Here is an 18,263-nt window from a genome sequence, read left to right on the forward strand (position 1 = left end):
TAGTTTTTATCCATGTTTTATCGTTTTTATGACCTCAATCACATGTAAATAATCTGTTAAACCAGTTCCATCCGAGTCAAATAATATAATCAAGCATTAAAATCACCCATGAATATTAACGATTTGCAATTCCGGCTTCACAGCCAGAACTGAGCTCAGGAACAGACGCAGCAACTGCTGCGCCTCTTCCAAAGGACGCAGCTCTCATTACGCTTTGTTCTGGTTGAGTGTCTCTCGAACTCCCGTTTCGCTTGACCTAGTTTATTAGTTTACGTATTTAATTTACTATTAATCGTATTATCGCCTAATTTCTGTTTGTTTATTTATTTATTCTTTCTTTTCTAAAATTATCCGTTTTAAATGTATTTTCGACATAAATCAATTAATCCAATGTAATTATTGTAATTTTCTTCGTTGTATTATTTTATTGTATTTCTTTTATCGTATTGCTTGTATGCTCTCACATGTAATCGATCTTAAATTCCTACTTCGACTCAATTGCATGTTAAATTAATTGTTCACCGACTTAGTATTAATTCTCACATGTTAGGATAAATCTAACGAATGTTGCATTGCATGCATATAATCGACAACATATCGAGTATAGACAATTTCCCTAATCATTAGTAGAGGTTGCTATCGAGGCGGGCGGAACATCCGTGTTCATTGGCATCCACGAGAGTCATTCTAGACATAGAATGCTAAGGGTAATGAGTTCTTGGTGTTCATGTCACTACTTTGTGTCTTGACATGGCACGAGGTATTCGAACGGTTTCCAATTTTCCACAATAAATTGGTGGCGACTCCACAAATGCACAAGAAAAGCTTGCTCGCTTTTCGCCCCCGTGGGCCCGCGTCCACAGTTTGGAAACTCCGCTGGGGAAATACACTTACGTGTTGCCAAGGGTGAAACTTAAACAAGGGTAGGGAATAGTTTGTACAAGACAGTTGTCAATTTTCATAACTCGGTCGTCCTAGACCGTTTTATTCGGCCTTCCTAGGCCCAACCCAACCCATTCGCCCAATCGTCCCGTCTAGACGGTCCAAATTATTATTTGGGCCTAAGGATGGATAGCGATTGACGTCATCCATACCATGGTGCTTACTCTTGTTTGTATCAAGAACTTTCACTACTCGAGGAAATGGACTAGGAATCGGCCTTACTCTTGTTTGGTACGAGCCTCTCCACAGACCCCGAGTTTGATTGTTCGGTATGGCAACCCACCCTTTAAACCAAAACCTTTTTAAATGCACTCAGCATCTCGTTATAATATAGATGCTTGTATTATATGTGATCACCATTTCTAAATAAAATCATGACGAATTTTCTGAAAATCAAAACCTCTTTCAAAATGTAAAATTTTCGAAATAGGTCAATATTAGCGCAAAACCAGTCAAAACTCTGTCCAAATGTCGAGTCAAACTTCGGGCCTAAAACCCATTTCAAAACTAAATACAAAACAACAACAAAAAAACAAAAAGGTCCGAAAAAAAAAAAATTCAAACCGTGTAAATGTAAATATGTAAATTCAATTGGGCTAAGTTAGAGTCAAAGTTCAAACCGACTATGTCCTAGTCGGAACTCTGTCGAGACATAAACCCGTCTTCCTTTACATTTGGGTCTTTTCAAATTCAAGTCAAGTCCTAAGGCGTCACGCCGTCATTTTGGACTCCCTACCCCAACTCAATTAGGATCTAAACATTTCCGCACCTCGACTCACACACTCGAGGCTAACACATCGAGTCATTCCCATATCCATTTCTTGAATTCTCCTAGTACACGTTTGGGACACACATACCCGAACCTCGAGTCAAGTCTGTCTTAAACTCACGAATTAGAATTAACAAGTGTCGCCAATCCCGTCAATCAAGTCAACCATATAAATGTCACTCTGTCAAAGTCAACACTCGAGTCTAAAGGTCAAGGGCAAACACCGTGAATCCAAACACGAGAAGTCACTCACGACATTTCCTGGATTCAAAAGTCAAGAGTCTAGTCATCTCGTCTCGTCATATATCCTTTGTTTGTTGCCTTAGTATGCGTGATCCCATGTCAAATCAAGTTGTAATGCGCATCATTTTCTTCTCGGTACGAATTCTGCAATTTCCAATAAAAGCGTTCAAGAACGTTTACCTGTCGAAGTCAAAGAACTAAGTGCTGCAGTCATTAAGCTTCAGGCCACCGTCGAAGACTTGAGAACTCGTGTCACCAATATGGAAGACAAGATAGACATGATGAAACCTTTACCATCCTCTCATACCCCAAGGCCAAGTTATAGCTTCAACACGACTCACCCATCTAAGAAGGCCAATGAAGACAAGGGAGTCAGCCTCTTGGAAACTCCACCCAGAAGGCCGGGACGAGCTCATAGGGAATTCCTTGACCTCGGAACCACATATGAAGTAGCTCTACAAAGATTAGTTTCCTAAGGAAAACTTCATCCAATTGGCCCAACCCCGGACCCCGAAAAGATACTGCCTAGATGGAAAGGCTATTCATATTGTCAGTACCATCGAGGTAGGGGACACAATAGGGAAGGAATTCTTTTGTCTAAAACATATTATTCAAGATATGATCGAGGATGGCAAGCTTCCAATGCCACCATTTGTGGAGCAATTTGATGGGACCGACCCTCTTGGGTCTAAAAACACTAAACACGATGAAGAATAATTCCTAGACTTTTCTTATCTCCTCGATCCTCGTGATGACAAAGAAATCAAAGCGCTGAAGGAGGACGATGTCCAAAGTGAAATGCTCATGCTTTATAAGATAGAGGGAGCCATTGATACTCTAAACTCTCGGCTTTCCAACATGGGGAATCAATTTGCTGAAATGGATAAGAAGCTTGAGACCCAATCTTTCAAGATGAAGAGTGTCCAGAAAAATCCTTAACCTCATGGTCTCGAGGAGAAAGCAAAAAGTGAGCAATCTATTCCTAGTTCTTCTCATCCAGGAGTCAAAATTAAAGGCAACCTCATGGAGCCTTCGTCAAAGAAATTAAACAACTTTCCCAGGTCATTCACAAATATAGGAATACCTTATGCCCTAGCCTTGAACAAATTATCCTCTCTAGGTCTTCTTCAACCAATAGGACCTACACCAGATCCAGAAAAGAAATCTAAATCATGGGATGGCAATTCATATTATCAATACCATAAGGGTAGGGGGCATGATACCGAATATTGTTATAAGCTCAATCATGTCATACAAGATAGGATCGAGGATGGTAGGATTTCTGTTTCACTGCTGAAATGTTTGGGTACAGAAGTTAAGCGATCTTATAGGGAGTTCAATATCACAGATGATCAAAAAGATGAAAGATCCACCAATCATTTGGTGAAAAGAAGAAAAATAGATTCACGTATACCCGACCAGTCGAAGGAGGCGACATTAGTTGAGGACGTTATTGACTGTCTACACCCGGTTTACACCTCTCATTTGAAAGGAGGCATCAAAACCGTCGAAAACTTATCCGCAGAGATTGTTCGTATCAATGAAGTCATCCAAGGAGGTTCACCGTCCACATCTACACCCAACAATCAAGCAATCTACATTACCGATGTAAAGGTTATAGAACCTTCACCAGAAAGAGGAACTCGACATTCAAAGTCATACTCCAATTTAGGCATGCCTTATACGGTAGCCTTTAAAAGACTCTTTGCCAAAGGACTGATCCAACCAATCGGTCCAACCCCAGACCCTAAGTACGAGAGGAGAGGTCTCTTCTGGGACGGTTCTCAATACTGCTTATTCCATAGGGGTAATGGATACGACACTGAAGAATGCTCCAAACTCAAATATACCATCCACTATATGCTCGATCACGGCAAGATATCTTTATCAACCCTCGATCCTTTAAGAGAAAAGAATGACCCTCATGGGTGTCTTACTCTTCAAAGACAGGAAAGTCTCTTGGGCCTTTACCCTTCTAGTATTCCCAATGATGAGGACGGCGTGCTCAAATGGATGAATGCTCCAAACCGGATACCGAAGCCAATTGCTGGAAGAGAAAGTGCTCAAGCGTGGGCCGATGATTATGAGTTTGGATCTAAGATCGCGTCAAAGTCCGAGTCCGAGTCCGAGTCTTAGGCTTTCTATCCCATAATTTTTCTAGTGTCTTTCTTTGTGTCCATTTGTATTTCTAGTGACAACCTGGGGGCTGTCCCACGAGTCACATGTCTTCTTGAGTCTATACATTCATTATTCATTTCAATAAAAGTACAATTTTCAATCCACATATTCTATAATATCTCTTCCTTTATCCTTCTCCTGTGACAACAAGAATTGATTTGAGACATTTTAAAACAAATAACGAACAACATATGCCAAGTCAATGTAAGTGCACTTAGTTGATGTTCACTCTAAGTTGTAGAGGACCTGAAACTCCGTGTTCATTTTCCTTACCTATTCCATATCTGGCAATAGAAACCTCACTATAACCCCGGTCTAGGACGAGCATATCTCAAGAGATTCTAGGACAAATCCAGACCATCTCCCTTGTTAGTGATTCATGACGGAAGGCAAGCCCATTCCCCACAATAAACAACCCTGTTACTAAATACCAACCCGTTTCACACCAAAGGTGCTAGTCTGACCCAAATCCAAGTTATGCAAGCAAATCCAAGACAATACGAAACATGATCAAAGACTCAATCAAGAGAAATACCCAAAATCAATATCCGAAGCCATAGTTATGCATATAGCCCAACACAAAAGACTCAAAAGAAGAAGGCTCAATCGAGCAAGTCAAGTTAATATCCAAAGTTAAAGTTATCTTCAAAAAAACACCTGAATCAAAAATCTGAGCAAAAAGCCGAGATATATTCCAGACCAAGAATCTGAGTCTGAATCAAGAACAAGCCTGAAATCAATGCTGAATTCTATATAGAATCAAGACATCGATGAAGATGGTCAACTAGCACCCCTCACTTAGCCCTTCACACACCACACACCCTAATTCCTTCTCGAGACCGTTACCAGGGAGATAGTTAGGAATTTTGAGAATCCTCTCAAGCTCGTTGAATATACCCATCCTTTAGGGCCAAGACATGGAAACTTGAACCCACGTCGTTTTAACCCACCTTTATGTGCTTAGGCTACATCAAGCCAAGAGACTCCATTTCCAAGCCACATTACAAGCCATAACCCCATCAAGCCTTAACTCCACAAAATCAAGCTCCAGAGATTTGTTTCATCAAAGCCTCTTATTACCGAGCTCCACATTCCAAATATCCAATCCAGTTTCACCTTGACCCAGACACGGAGTCTTCATATACTTTGCTACCTAGAACGGGACGAACCTATATCATCCTTAGGGTCCACTAAGTGTGCTCACATAACAAGGAAATTTTTACAAAATTAGTTATACCTCTTTGGTCTATGATCGGAGGGAGTTATCTCAAATCAATTCTTCGAGTCACCAAAGGAATATATACTCCCCTGAACCATGCACTTTAAGGTCCTGACAACATAAGCTTAGGCACACACTTGAACTACGAGCATGGTTTGATTTCACCTCTTCAGGTGGATACGTAGGCAGTCCTTTCTTACACAAGAAGGATATAAGCACAACATCCAAATAAAATTAACCAAACCTCAGAACTACGATCTGGTTTGATTTCACTTCACGTGAATACGTAGGCAGTCCTCAAGGACACAACCATCCCCACTTTTAACTTTTAACCTCAATTATCAACCATCCTAATTATAAACTTTCCCTCAAGGACACAATCGTCACAACTATAAGCTTCCAACCTCAATTAACATCCCTTCCACAACCAACACCTCTATACTGGGGGCTCCGTCTTATCGCCCAGTCTTCTTTTTACCAAAGTCTAAAGTCATCTTCTCGTCCTGGGGGCTTCTCTTCCGAGAGGCCACCCTTCCTTTACTCTTCTCTCATTTGAGTCAAGCTAGTACTCGGTCTGGACGACGCCAAGGTCTTAGATCGATTCTCCAAAGTTATCGTGCCTCAAGGGGGGTCTCTTTTACAACAAACGATAAATATGTCCAAGTAGACAACTGATCCATGGCTCATGCCTTGCCTTTATATGCCTTCATCATTCTCTCAATTCTTCTACCTTTGGAACTGATACGCATTGTCACCCACACTTGGCTGGGAGTTGCGCATGCTTAAGCAAAGTCTGTCAAAGTTATCCCTGTGTCACGTCAAACCTAAGTTAGTGTCGTGTCAGTCCAACCTAAGTCTATATTTCACGTCCATATAAGGTCTGTGTCATGACAAGCCCTATGTCTAAAGCCCATTTGAATATGCATAACGCATTACAAACGACAAACTTCTTTGAACAAGTTTTAAACAACCTTTATAAAGAAACAACTTTTGTGTTTCCTCATTCGAGGTCCATGTGATAATTGCTTACATGCATATATTAGATTGTATTCTTGTGTGGCTACTAACCATGCAGGTAAGTAACATAGGCAGTACTTTATCAAGACTTCACTTGCATCAGCGAGCGGATATTTTCTGACAGGTGTTTCGACACACCTTTATTCTGTTCCCCCAGCGAGAGTACACGGAGAGCCAATCGTCCCTCTCGAGACATGGAGATCAATTCCTGATTATGTTCCCCGACGAGAGTATATGGACAGACATTTGTCCCTCTCAACACGTGGAGATCAACATCGACCCCAAGCTCTTCCGAAGTTCGCTTGAAGCCGACCCAAGCAGATTTCTCCAGAAGTTCCCAAACCAGTGCCTCCTTCCTTGGGTTCGTAAACCCAAAGTTAGGATTCTTACCCCCTAGATTCTTAGATCCCAAAATGGCTTCCTTTAGGATCACTTTTTCCTTTAGGATCATAATCCTTTAGGATCACACTCCTCTAGAGTTCCTACACTCAAACCTTGTTGAACTTATATTTGGCTGCCTTCTCGCCGATGTTTTCCTTTAGGGTCCCGCACCCTAGCACAATCCTTACATATCTTTTAGGTCTTACCCTTAGCTCCTATGCACCTCCGGAAGCATCTCGAGAAAGAAGTCTCAGGTATGGTCTCTTCTTATGGCTGGCGAGCCTCCTTACGTAGTCTAATGGACTTTAAACGACCCTCCTCGATAGTCGACAGACTCTAAAATGTTCCCGACGACAGGTCCTTGGTTCAGACCCCTTGAACCGCCTCGCGTCGCCATAGTCGTCAGGTTGTAATCTTCGATTGACCTGATGGCTATACTTTGACTTTCGCCTTGTCTAAGCCTCAGTCAAATTGGGGGCTCTGTAGATACCTCATTTATGCACCTCCCGCAAACCACCCGGTGATGATTGGGCCGCATGTTTGGTACACGGAACGATTTGTGACAGTTCGTAAGTTTATCATAAAGTGATCGCTCAAACACTTGTGTCTACCTCATAGTCGTCATCTACGCGCCGATACGGTCGTTTTGACAGTAATTAGAGTACATTTGGAGTCCGGGTCAAAAACCATCTTCATTTTCTAATAACTGTTTAAAATGCCGAGTCAGAATGTTCCGGATATTTCTATTCCATATTTTTTCCAATCTTTTAATCTTTGGTAAAATATATCCCGAAATTATCATATAAAATATTAAGGAAATAAGATTAATCCGCTATTCCATAATAGAAACACGGAAATATTTCTTCCAGAGAGGAAACTATCGAGGAAAAGACGCGGCAGTCTTTGCGCCTCTTACAAGAGACGCAGTGCTTGCTGCGCCTCTTCCTCAATCTTTTTCTGCGTATTTTTCGTTTCTTTTCGAGATTCACTTCCAATGTTTCTCCGAAAACCCTAATTTCCGTCGTGTGATTAGTATAAATAGAGACCTTCGGTCTCACATATTTCTCACGCGAGTGTCCGCCCTTCTCTTCTCCCTTTGCATTCTAGACCACGTTCTTACTTTTTGGCGTCTACGTGCTTGAACTTTCGACCACGTAAGCTCGGATCCTTCTGAGTACCAGCCTCGTTTTGCATGACCGACCAATTTGACCAACTCCACAATCAATCAACTTAATCAATCTGTTTAATTCCTCTAAGAGGGCACTTTCGTCGTACATTCGAGTCGAGCATCACTAAACGTTAACTTAGTCAATCTCGTTTCGTCAAACATGTAAGTCTGAGGTTGTAAATCCTTCTTTTAATTATTGTTCTTTATTTTTGTAATCATTATTGTAAGATTTATGTCAAAAATATGTTTAAAACCGATTTGTAAAACTTTATTTTAAACCATTTTTACGGATTATCAGGAGACAAACGTCGAGAAAGGACGCAGCAACTGTTGCGCCTCTTCGAAGGGACGCAGCACCTGCTGCGCCTCTTCCTGAGGCTGCCACAGTTCATGCTTCCTTTCTTCTTCTTTCGTCTTTTGTTCGCCTGTATGTTTTATTTTGCTTTCAATTGTTCATGTTTCTTTCGACACGATAATTCTAATATGATAATTTTAACCTGTAATTCGTTAATAACATATTATCATTAACAATCCGACTTAAATCCCTTATAATTCATATTTGCGGGTTTTCATCATAAAATCAATTCGGGTTTTTAGAGGTTCGATTCATCCATATTGAGTCTCTGGAATTCATCTTTGATATACTTTAATTCGTTATTTATCGTTGCCGTCATTAGTTCGTCATTAGTAACCTGTTTAATAATTAATTCGATTAGTTAGTTTAATTTGTATTCATAATTAACCTTTTAATCTTGTAAATAATTCATCCTAATTAGTTTTTATCCATGTTTTATCGTTTTTATGACCTCAATCACATGTAAATAATCTTTTAAACCACTTCCATCCGAGTCAAATAATATAATCAAGCATTAAAATCACCCATGAATATTAACGATTTGCAATTCCGGCATCACAGCCAGAACTGAGCTCAGCAACAGACGCAGCAACTGCTGCGCCTCTTCCAAAGGACGCAGCTCTGCTGCGCCTGTTCCTGGTTGAGTTCTGTCTCTGAACTCCTGTTTCTGCCTTGACCTAGTTTATTAGTTTACGTATTTAATTTACTATTAATCGTATTATCGCCTAATTTCTGTTTTTTTATTTATTTATTCTTTCTTTTCTAAAATTATCCGTTTTAAATGTATTTTCGACATAAATCAATTACTCCAATGTAATTATTGTAATTTTCTTCATTGTATTTTTTTATTGTATTTCTTTTATCGTATTTCTTATATGCTCTCACATGTAATCGATCTTAAATTCCTATTTCGACTCAATTGCATGTTAAATTAATTGTTCACCGACTTAGTATTAATTCTCACATGTTAGGATTAATCTAACGAATGTTGCATTGCATGCATATAATCAACAACATATCGAGTATAGACAATTTCCCTAATCATTAGTAGAGGCCGCTATCGAGGCGGGCGGCTGGTCGGACTCTCTTGGAGTTTAGATTTCGGTTACTTGTCGTTAGGAGCACCTAGACCAAAACAATATTTATAACTTCACAAACAACTCTACTATTAGTAAAGAGGCAAGTAAAGGTCGGATCCTAAGGGACGGGTATTGATGTAGGATTTTCGATTGCAAGTAGCGGTGTCTAGGGGTGTCACAATTTGGGTTAAGATAAGAAGATCACTAAACTATATAGCAATAAAAGTAAACAAGCAAGATAATTAAAATGAGATGTAAACAATTGATTAAAAGCACTAGGGTGTCATGGGGCCATAGGGGATTCATGGGAATTGATCATACAAACATATTCTCAAATGATAAGCAAGCAATTATTGTTGTGATGGATCGAGTTGGTTTATAGCTTACAATCCTAGGAAGGTTTGGGTCCCGGAGCCGAATCGATTAGATTGTACAACACCTACAAGTCGACTTAATCCTCCCTACTCAACTATATGCATGGTCTAATGAGACTCGAGTTGGTTTATGTCTTACAAGTCTCATTAAAAAGGTAAGTGATGGGTAAAAAATGCAAGGATTCATAGGCTCGCATTTCATCAAACATAACATGTGCATAAGTTGAGATCACAACAAGCAAGCAAATAAATTATGAAAACATATTAAATTAAGCATGAATCATCCTCCATGTTGGTTTACCCTAATTACCCATTAACCCTAGTTAAGGAAACTACTCACTCATTATCAAGTTTAGCATGTTAACAAGGTTGTCAATCATATTAACAAAGCAAAACATGATGAATAAATGAAGATGATTAACAATAATTAAAAAGGGATTAAGAGGGTTATACCTAATGATGATTCCAAAATAATAATGCAAAGAATAATATAAGTACTTGATGATTGATGGAAGGTTGTCAATCTCCCAATAAACCCAAATAATCTTCAATTACCCAAAATAAAAGATGAACAAAAGAGAAATTAAGGAAATGAGATTTGTATTAATATTTGATTAGAAGTTGATTACAAGATTAAGAAGAGATTAGAATGATAAAAACTATACTAAAGATTCATAAGAAGAACATGATTAATTTAATTAGACTAATAAGTTATTTATAGTGGGGATTAGGTACAAAAATTAGGGTTTACTAAGGGCTTAAATGACGATTAAGTCCTTGAGGAATCGCTCCTCTCAGAAAAGATGCGAGTCTTCATTTTTGCTAGTCTTCAGAAAATATGCGCATCTTCAATGGAGGGAAGAAGAGGACGTATGGGCCTGTAAGACAATCCGATCGTCCAAGGGTCGGGACGAGCGGATTCTAGGGTGGCTGGACGGGTGGATTGATGCTTGGCCGAGCGGATTGGGGCGGGGTTGGACGGGCGGATTGATGCTTGGCCGAGCGGATTGGGGCGGGGTTGGACGGGCGTCCCTATGGCAAAGACGCTCGGATTCTTGAAGTGTTGGACGGCCGTCCTGCCTGGTTGGACGAGCGGATCTCGTCCCAGCCTTTCTTTTCTTCTTTTCTTCCTCTCTTCTTCCAATAATCCTCCGGAATTTAGTCGGGGATGCAAGGATTTCTTCATCATTGCCCATCTACTATAATATGTACAAAGGCCTTCTAGTCTTGTCTTCTCTTTGATGCTTGGTCATTAAATTCGATCAATTTAGCTCTATTTTGCCATGAAAATGCAAGGTTTGCACTCCTCTCCTACCAAGGAAACAAAACCTCAAAGAATATGCAAAACAAAGGACTAAAGATAGTAAATGACCCAAATATGCACTAAAAAGCATAGGAACGAGGCTAATTCGGGGACTAAATATGCTCAAATAATGGTCACATCAAATATCCCCAAACCGAACCTTTGCTCGTCCCGAGTAAAGAGGTGACAAAAACTAGGACCCTTATTTAAACTATCCTACTAACATAGCCAACATGAGACAGTTAGCGGGTCTCACTCCGCCCCTTTAACTCACAACAAGACAAACATGAGGTAGGATGCCTTCTTGCAAGGCAAGGTGGGTCTTGCTAAAATGGCGACACATCCAAACATTAAAGCACACAAGATCAAGTAATGGATGCATCTACAAATGAATAGCAACTTTCCTCATCTAAGTGTCGGAAATTATCTAAATGGGAAGCAATTCAAGGGTACACACTCCTTCATAGATGCAATTTCTTAAAACTACTAAGCCTAGAAGGATACCAATAAATCACCTCCAAGTTGTGTCAAGCTAGGGTACCTTTGTCCTCAATCGTTAAATGCTTTTGTCAAGAATAGACTCCCTATGGTGTTAGAAACACTGGAGGATCGCGGAATTCCCCCTCTTGCCTAGACAAGAAGAAGGGTCGTCCCCTCTCTACCATGCACAAAAATGGATACGATGGATAAAGGGATCAATAGTATTTGAGTTTCATTTGGGAGTTTGCTTTTGTTGTTTTGTTTTTCCCCCAATTTCTTGTCGCATATAACATTTGAGAACAATTTCTTTTCGCCATTTCTTTTGATTTTTGGCATTTCAACACTTGACAATTTTTCAACTTTTTGCATTTTCTTTTGAACATTTTCAAAGTCACCCCATATGTAGTGAGGGTGCTTATTTTTGAAGCATAGAAGTTTTCATTTTTGTTACTCCTCTTTTCTTTTGATGCAATTGCAAACTTTTTCTTTTTCTTTTCATTTCTTGAACTCAATTTTTTGAACAATTTCTTTTTGTGCCCATTCCCTTTGATGACAAAATGTATGGTAGAACATGGATGACTGATGGTTGCATGTTTTCAAGGGTCACCTTGGAATAAACGGTAGCCAAGGAGTTATCACACCACAAGGTACTCTTGACTAGGCCTTAATCCATGGGTCAAAGGATACTAGCATGAGACATCCTAGGGTGTTTTACAAGTATTCTAACAAGCAAAGTATTAAGAAGAAAAAGCATCTACTAGGGCCTATATACACTTGTCAAGCTTCCCAAGTAGACGGTTTCATAAAAATTTTCTAACATGCAAACTACATGCCATGATGCAACTAACATTTATACATCCTAATGAAAATGCTTCTACCAACTAGTATGCCAAATAATTTAAATGCAATCCTAAATTCACATTGTTTTTACCGCATCAATCAAAATAAAGCCACATAGTCATTAACATAAAGAGGAAAAAGGAGATTGGAAAGATCATACCATGCGGTCTTCAATATCCTCATGTCTCGGATGTGGCGTAGTCAATAAATGTGAACAAGGGTAAACAAACACAATATATATATACAATAATATATACAAGACTACAATAAAAAGGAATGAACATGTTTTTGATTTTTTCAATTTTTTTTGGATTTTTCGAAATTTGTGATTTTTTTTTTAGATTTTGAATAAAAGTCAAGTTAGAATTTCCCATCCCCACACTAGTATGGGCATTGTCCTCAATGGCCAATACGATAGGAAATTATGCAAGCATGATGCATGATTTCTAAACTAAATGCAAACTATACTAAACTACACTACATGATGCACGTGTTTTTGTTATGGCGGAGAGCATAATTTAAATTAGCTCCCGATGCATATGCATGGACTTCCCCAAACCAAAATAGACATTATTTATAATGTCTTGAATTTTGGGGTACTTCATGCACATGGAATGCAATGCATGAAACTACAAATTGGCATTTTGGATTTTACAAGTTGGGAACAATGAAAAGAACACCTTAATGAAGACAAGGTGTTAGTCCTCCATGTTGCTAGGACTCCACAAACAAATGATCAAAATAAAATAAAGAAAACAAAAGAAGTAGACAAACCATAAGAGGGGTGAAAGAATGTAGGAGCCTCCAAGGTTTGCTAATCCTCCATCATATCATCATTATCATCATCTTCCTCCATAGATGTGGAATCATCTCCACTCCCACTTTCACTTCCTTGCTCTTCCTCACTTTCCTCTTCTTGAGCTTCTCCTTCTTGAACACTTTCTTGACCCTCTTCTTCTTCACCTTCTTCATTAACATTTTCCTTATCAACATTCTCCTCTCCACCCGGTCTTCCACCACTAGAGGTGCTAGGAAAGAAAACTTCCCTATCCGCTCAACTAGGCAAACGACATGATGGATCAAGAAGTCCTTGCCTAGCTAGATGTAGGAGGGGCGGACATTGGGCCTTGTAAGCATCCACTCTATTATTGTAAGCTTGCTTGTGCATTTCCCTCATGAGTAGAGTCATGTAATCATTTCCTACCTCGACATCCTTGGGTTTGAACTCGTGATACTCAAATGGGTAGGGTGGTGTGACAATGGAGGAGGAGGGCTCGTCAATCTCGCCTCTTTGTTGTTGAATAATAAACTCGGTCTCCTCTAAGAGTGGAAGAAGGTAGTTCGGTCGGTGAACACTCAATCGGCAAATCTTTGAAGGCAAGGTGAAGGATCTAGCTTCATTGGTTAACCACACATATTTGGTGTCAAGAGGATCATGCTTGACCCACTTGAACTTGTGAATCATGGTGTCCATATCAATGAGATGGCCTCCTTTAACCGCTACATAAGTGTTGTCTTTGTTGAAATTTGGGTTAAAGTGCTTGGCCAAATGGGTAACTAGTCCTCCATTTACAATGAAAGCGGTGCCCTCTTTACCACAATCGACATTAAGCCATCGTTCAACCAAAAGTCTTAGAGCATTATATGGCTTAGTGAATTCCCTTCCTATGTTCAAGGCCGACTCAAGAAGAACACAATCGAGCTTGGTAAGATGATTAGTGCCATTTCTTGCTATCAAAGTATTCCCAATGACCTTATGCCACACTCTAATGCCCGGATGGTGGACTAATAGAGCACGACAATCATGAAAGCGCACAAATTTCTTTCCGGAAATTGCCTCCCAAAGAGGAGCGGGGTCATACTTGTCGAGGAGCTTTGTATATTTCGGGGTATCACTAAGGCCTAAAATCTTACTCAATTCGCCATAAGTGATGCGTCTATCAACATTTGCAAGACAAAATTCGATGTGGGTTCTAGTCTCCACCCTTGTGACATTCAAGGAACTCAAAAATTCCAAGGTGAGGGAGGGGTATGTCAATTCTTTCATGGTAAACAATTTACCCAATCCCATACCCTCAAAGAAGGTTTTGGTTTGTTCAAGAACACCCAACTTTGTCAAAGCATCTTCACAAATAAATTTTGTAGGCATAATGGTCTTCTTAGCAAAGGGAACAAATTTATCCCTATGAGAGTCGGAAGTGAAAATTACCTCCGGATAATTGGATAATTGCTCAATGACCGGACTTGTTGATGTTGTAGCTTCCATAGGGGGGCCTTGTTGAACCTCCAACCTTGCCTCATGGACTACCAATGCCTTTGACAATTGTTTTGCTTGAAGAGTTTGTTGCCTTTTTGAAAGTGTCTTCTTTGGGGGTGCCTTGTTACCTCCTTTAGTTCTTGCCATTCTTGATTACACCAAAGAAAGATTGAAATCTCCAATTTTTAGTTATGCCCAAATCGATTTAAGATGAAAGAATGTTGCCTTGTATCTTAAAAACCGACTCAAAAGTTGAAGATTTTGGTGTTTGAATCAATTATTGTTGCAAAAGGAGTGATTAATTTTTGTTGTGAGGAAGTTTGGATTTGATTTTGTTGAATTTGGTTGAGGAAATTTGGTTTTGTTGATGTAGAGGATGAGGGTTTTTGGGGTTTTTGAGTAGTGGTTAGTGTTTGAATGTAGAAGAAATGAAAATGGATGAGGGAAAAAGGGTTTAAAAGACCCGTTATTTTTGAAACAGCAGCAGGGGACGAGCGGACCAAGGGCTGGGATGCTCGGATTCTTCGTGTTTTGCCTCGGGAAATGACCCCACAGGACGAGCGTCTTTCAGCAAGGACGAGCAGATTTTTCAATTTGGGACGAGCGTCTTCCTGGACGGACGCTCGGATTCTGTTACAGGGAGATACTTTAAAAATCAACAGCAAAAAGACGAGCGTCCAGAATCAGACGAGCGGATTCTTAATTAGGACGCTCGGATTCTGTGACAGACCATTTTTTTTGAATTCTACAGCTCTGCCAGACGAGCGGATTGTATCTTGGACGCCCGGATTCCTTGACGACAAGCGGATTCCCTTTTGGCCGCTCGGATTCTTCCTTGACCACACGGATTCAGGTCCATCCGTGGGTACTGCATAACCCGTAACATTTTCATTCTTCAATCCTCGTGTTCTTCATTGTAGGGGCACTACAAAGGCATGAATGGCCTAGGCAATTGTTATCCCCACACTACGTCAAAGCACTACACATTAATGAAATCATAAGTCCCTCCCTCACTTCTCTCAAAATGATGAATATCTTTATCAAAGCACAAAAATATAAATCCAAAAATGACAAAGAATGCAATGTAAAAATTGAAATGCAAGTTAGAGAGTTAGAATATTTATAAATAGTGGTTTAGGGAGGACTCCACCAAACTCTCATCCAATATGAGATGTCAAGGGGGCATGTTCAAGGTGTTGTTGATGTTACTCAACACCTTGAAGAAGTAGTCGAAAGCTTGTTCATTGTCATGATAAAGATCCTCAATAGATCTTTGCACTCGTTGTTCTTCGTGATGGTCTTGGTTCATAGCATTACCAATGTAGGGATTGAATATCCCTTCGAACTCATCATCCCAAAGACCGCAAACTTCGTCTACTTGATCATTAAAAATTTCTTGAGTTGATAGAGACAACTCTCCTTCTTTCTTGTTTTGGCCAATGAGGCCATCCTTTTCACTTTTCATGGGTGAGCTTTTCAAGCTCTCTTTGTTGTTATTCCCTTGCTCATTGAATGGAGCATCATCAATTTTCTTTTTCCATTGGAATTCTGACTTCTTCCTATCATCCTTCCGGCTATAGTGATCAACCATAAAGCATGGCTCATGCAATCGGGGAGCTCTCATGGTCTTGTCAAGATTGAAAGTTATGGTCTCATCTCCCACTTCTAGAGTAAGCTCTCTGTGCTTCATATCTATCACCGCACCCGCGATGTGCAAGAAAGGTCTACCTAGGATGATCGAAATATTGGAGTCTTCTTCCATGTCAACAATGACAAAGTCCACCGGGATGAAGAATTTGCCAATTCTCACGGGAACATCCTCCCATATCCCTAACGGTGTCTTCGTCGATCTATCGGCCATTTGGAGTGTGATGTTCGTACATTTAAGCTCTCCCATCCCTAGCCTTTTACTAACCGAATACGGCATAACACTCACGCTTGCTCCTAGATCACACACAGCCTTGTTTATCGTGGTGTCGCCAATGGTACACGGTATTGAGAAGCTTCCCGGGTCTTTAAGTTTCGGAGGTGAACTCCCTTGAAGGATTGCACTACTCACCTTAGTGAAGGCGATAGTTTCAAGCTTCCGGATCGACTTCTTTTTCGTAAGGATGTCCTTCATGTACTTTGCACAGGCCGGCACGTGATTGATTAATTCCGTGAAAGGAATCGGGACTTCCAAATTCTTCACAATTTCCATGAATTTTCCAAGTTGGTCATCGAACTTAGGCTTAGCTTGACGACTTGGGAATGGAAGTCTAATCACAATGGGCTCCTTCTCCTTGGCCTTTTCTTCATTTTTCTTTGAAACTTCTTGTTTTGTTGGTTCATTTTCCTTAGAGTTTTGCACAACTCCTTCTTTGTCACTAGCTTCCACAACTTCATCCTCAACTTGCTTCTTTGGTCCTTCATATCTCGTACCACTCCTCAAGTGGATGGCACTAACCGTTTCATGTCTTGGGGGATTACCTTGAGGTGGTAATTGCCCCTTTTGTCTTTGAGAGTTTGAAGATGCTAGTTGGGTCAATTGAGTTTCCAACATTTTTGTGTGGGCTAGGATGTTGTTGATGGTGATGTCTTTTGTTTGGCTATCTTTTTGCATTTGAGTGAAAAATTCTTGTTGATTCTTTTGCATTTGGAGGATCTCTTTTTGAATATCAAAACCTTGGTCATTTTGTTGATTGTATGGAGTTTGATTTTGATAACCTTGGTTTTGGTTGTAAAAGGGTCTTTGATTTTGGTTTCTCATGGGATATGGGGTGTATGTTTGTTGAGGGTTTTGAACATTTTGGCTTTCGTATGAGAGATTTGGGTGGAATTTGGGGTTTTCATTGTAATAATTGGAATAAGGGGTACTACTCTTGTATGCTTGAAAAGCATTCACTTGTTCATTTGTTCCCCTACATTCACTTTGGTCATGTTCTAAAGTTCCACAATTCTCACATATCCCACATGGGATTGATGAAGATGCTATCATGGCATTAACATGATGCTTTGGTGATTTTGAGGCTTCTTCAAGTTTAGCCATAGCCTTTTCAAACTTCAAGTTGATGGTATCAATATGAGCACTAAGTTGAGCACCGAATTGAGTAATAGAGTCCACTTCATGCTTTCCTCCTCTAGTAGCCTTGCGAGGTCTACTATATTGTGAATTATGGACCGCCATTTCCTCAATCTTGTTCCAAGTTTGATTATCGTCAACTTCGGTGAACATACCATTTGATCCCATGTTGAGAATGTTTCTTGAGTCTTCATAAAGACCATTCCAAAATTGTTGTACCAAGAACCACTCGCTAAGTCCATGATGAGGACATGAGCGACAAATTCCTTTGAACCGCTCCCAAGCTTCATCCAAAGATTCTTCATCCCTTTGCTTAAAACCCGTAATTTGAGCTCTTAGCATGTTAGTCTTTTCCGGAGGGTAGAATTTTTTGTAGAAAGCTAGAGCCAACTTCTTCCAAGAGTCAATTCCAAGAGTAGCCTTATCAAGGCTTTTCAACCATTGTTTTGCGGTGCCAATTAGAGAAAAAGGGAATAAGACCCATCGAATTTGGTCTTGAGTTACACCGGTTTGTGAAATCGCATCACAATAGTCACAAAAAGTCTCCATGTGAGAGTGAGGGTCTTCACTAGGCATCCCCCCAAATTGGCTTCTTTC

The 18,263-nt window shown here is 40.0% G+C and overlaps 1 non-coding gene across 1 annotated transcript; it reads left to right on the forward strand.

Moving 5' to 3' along the window:
* Positions 1-17,901: 17,901 nt before the first annotated feature.
* Positions 17,902-18,008, forward strand: LOC141616548 (small nucleolar RNA R71). The gene has a single exon (XR_012530889.1). It is a non-coding gene; the product is annotated as a small nucleolar RNA R71 (small nucleolar RNA).
* The last annotated feature ends 255 nt before the right edge of the window (positions 18,009-18,263 follow it).

Source organism: Silene latifolia, chromosome 11, assembly GCF_048544455.1.
Source record: "Silene latifolia isolate original U9 population chromosome 11, ASM4854445v1, whole genome shotgun sequence".
In the NCBI taxonomy this organism is placed as follows: domain Eukaryota; kingdom Viridiplantae; phylum Streptophyta; class Magnoliopsida; order Caryophyllales; family Caryophyllaceae; genus Silene; species Silene latifolia.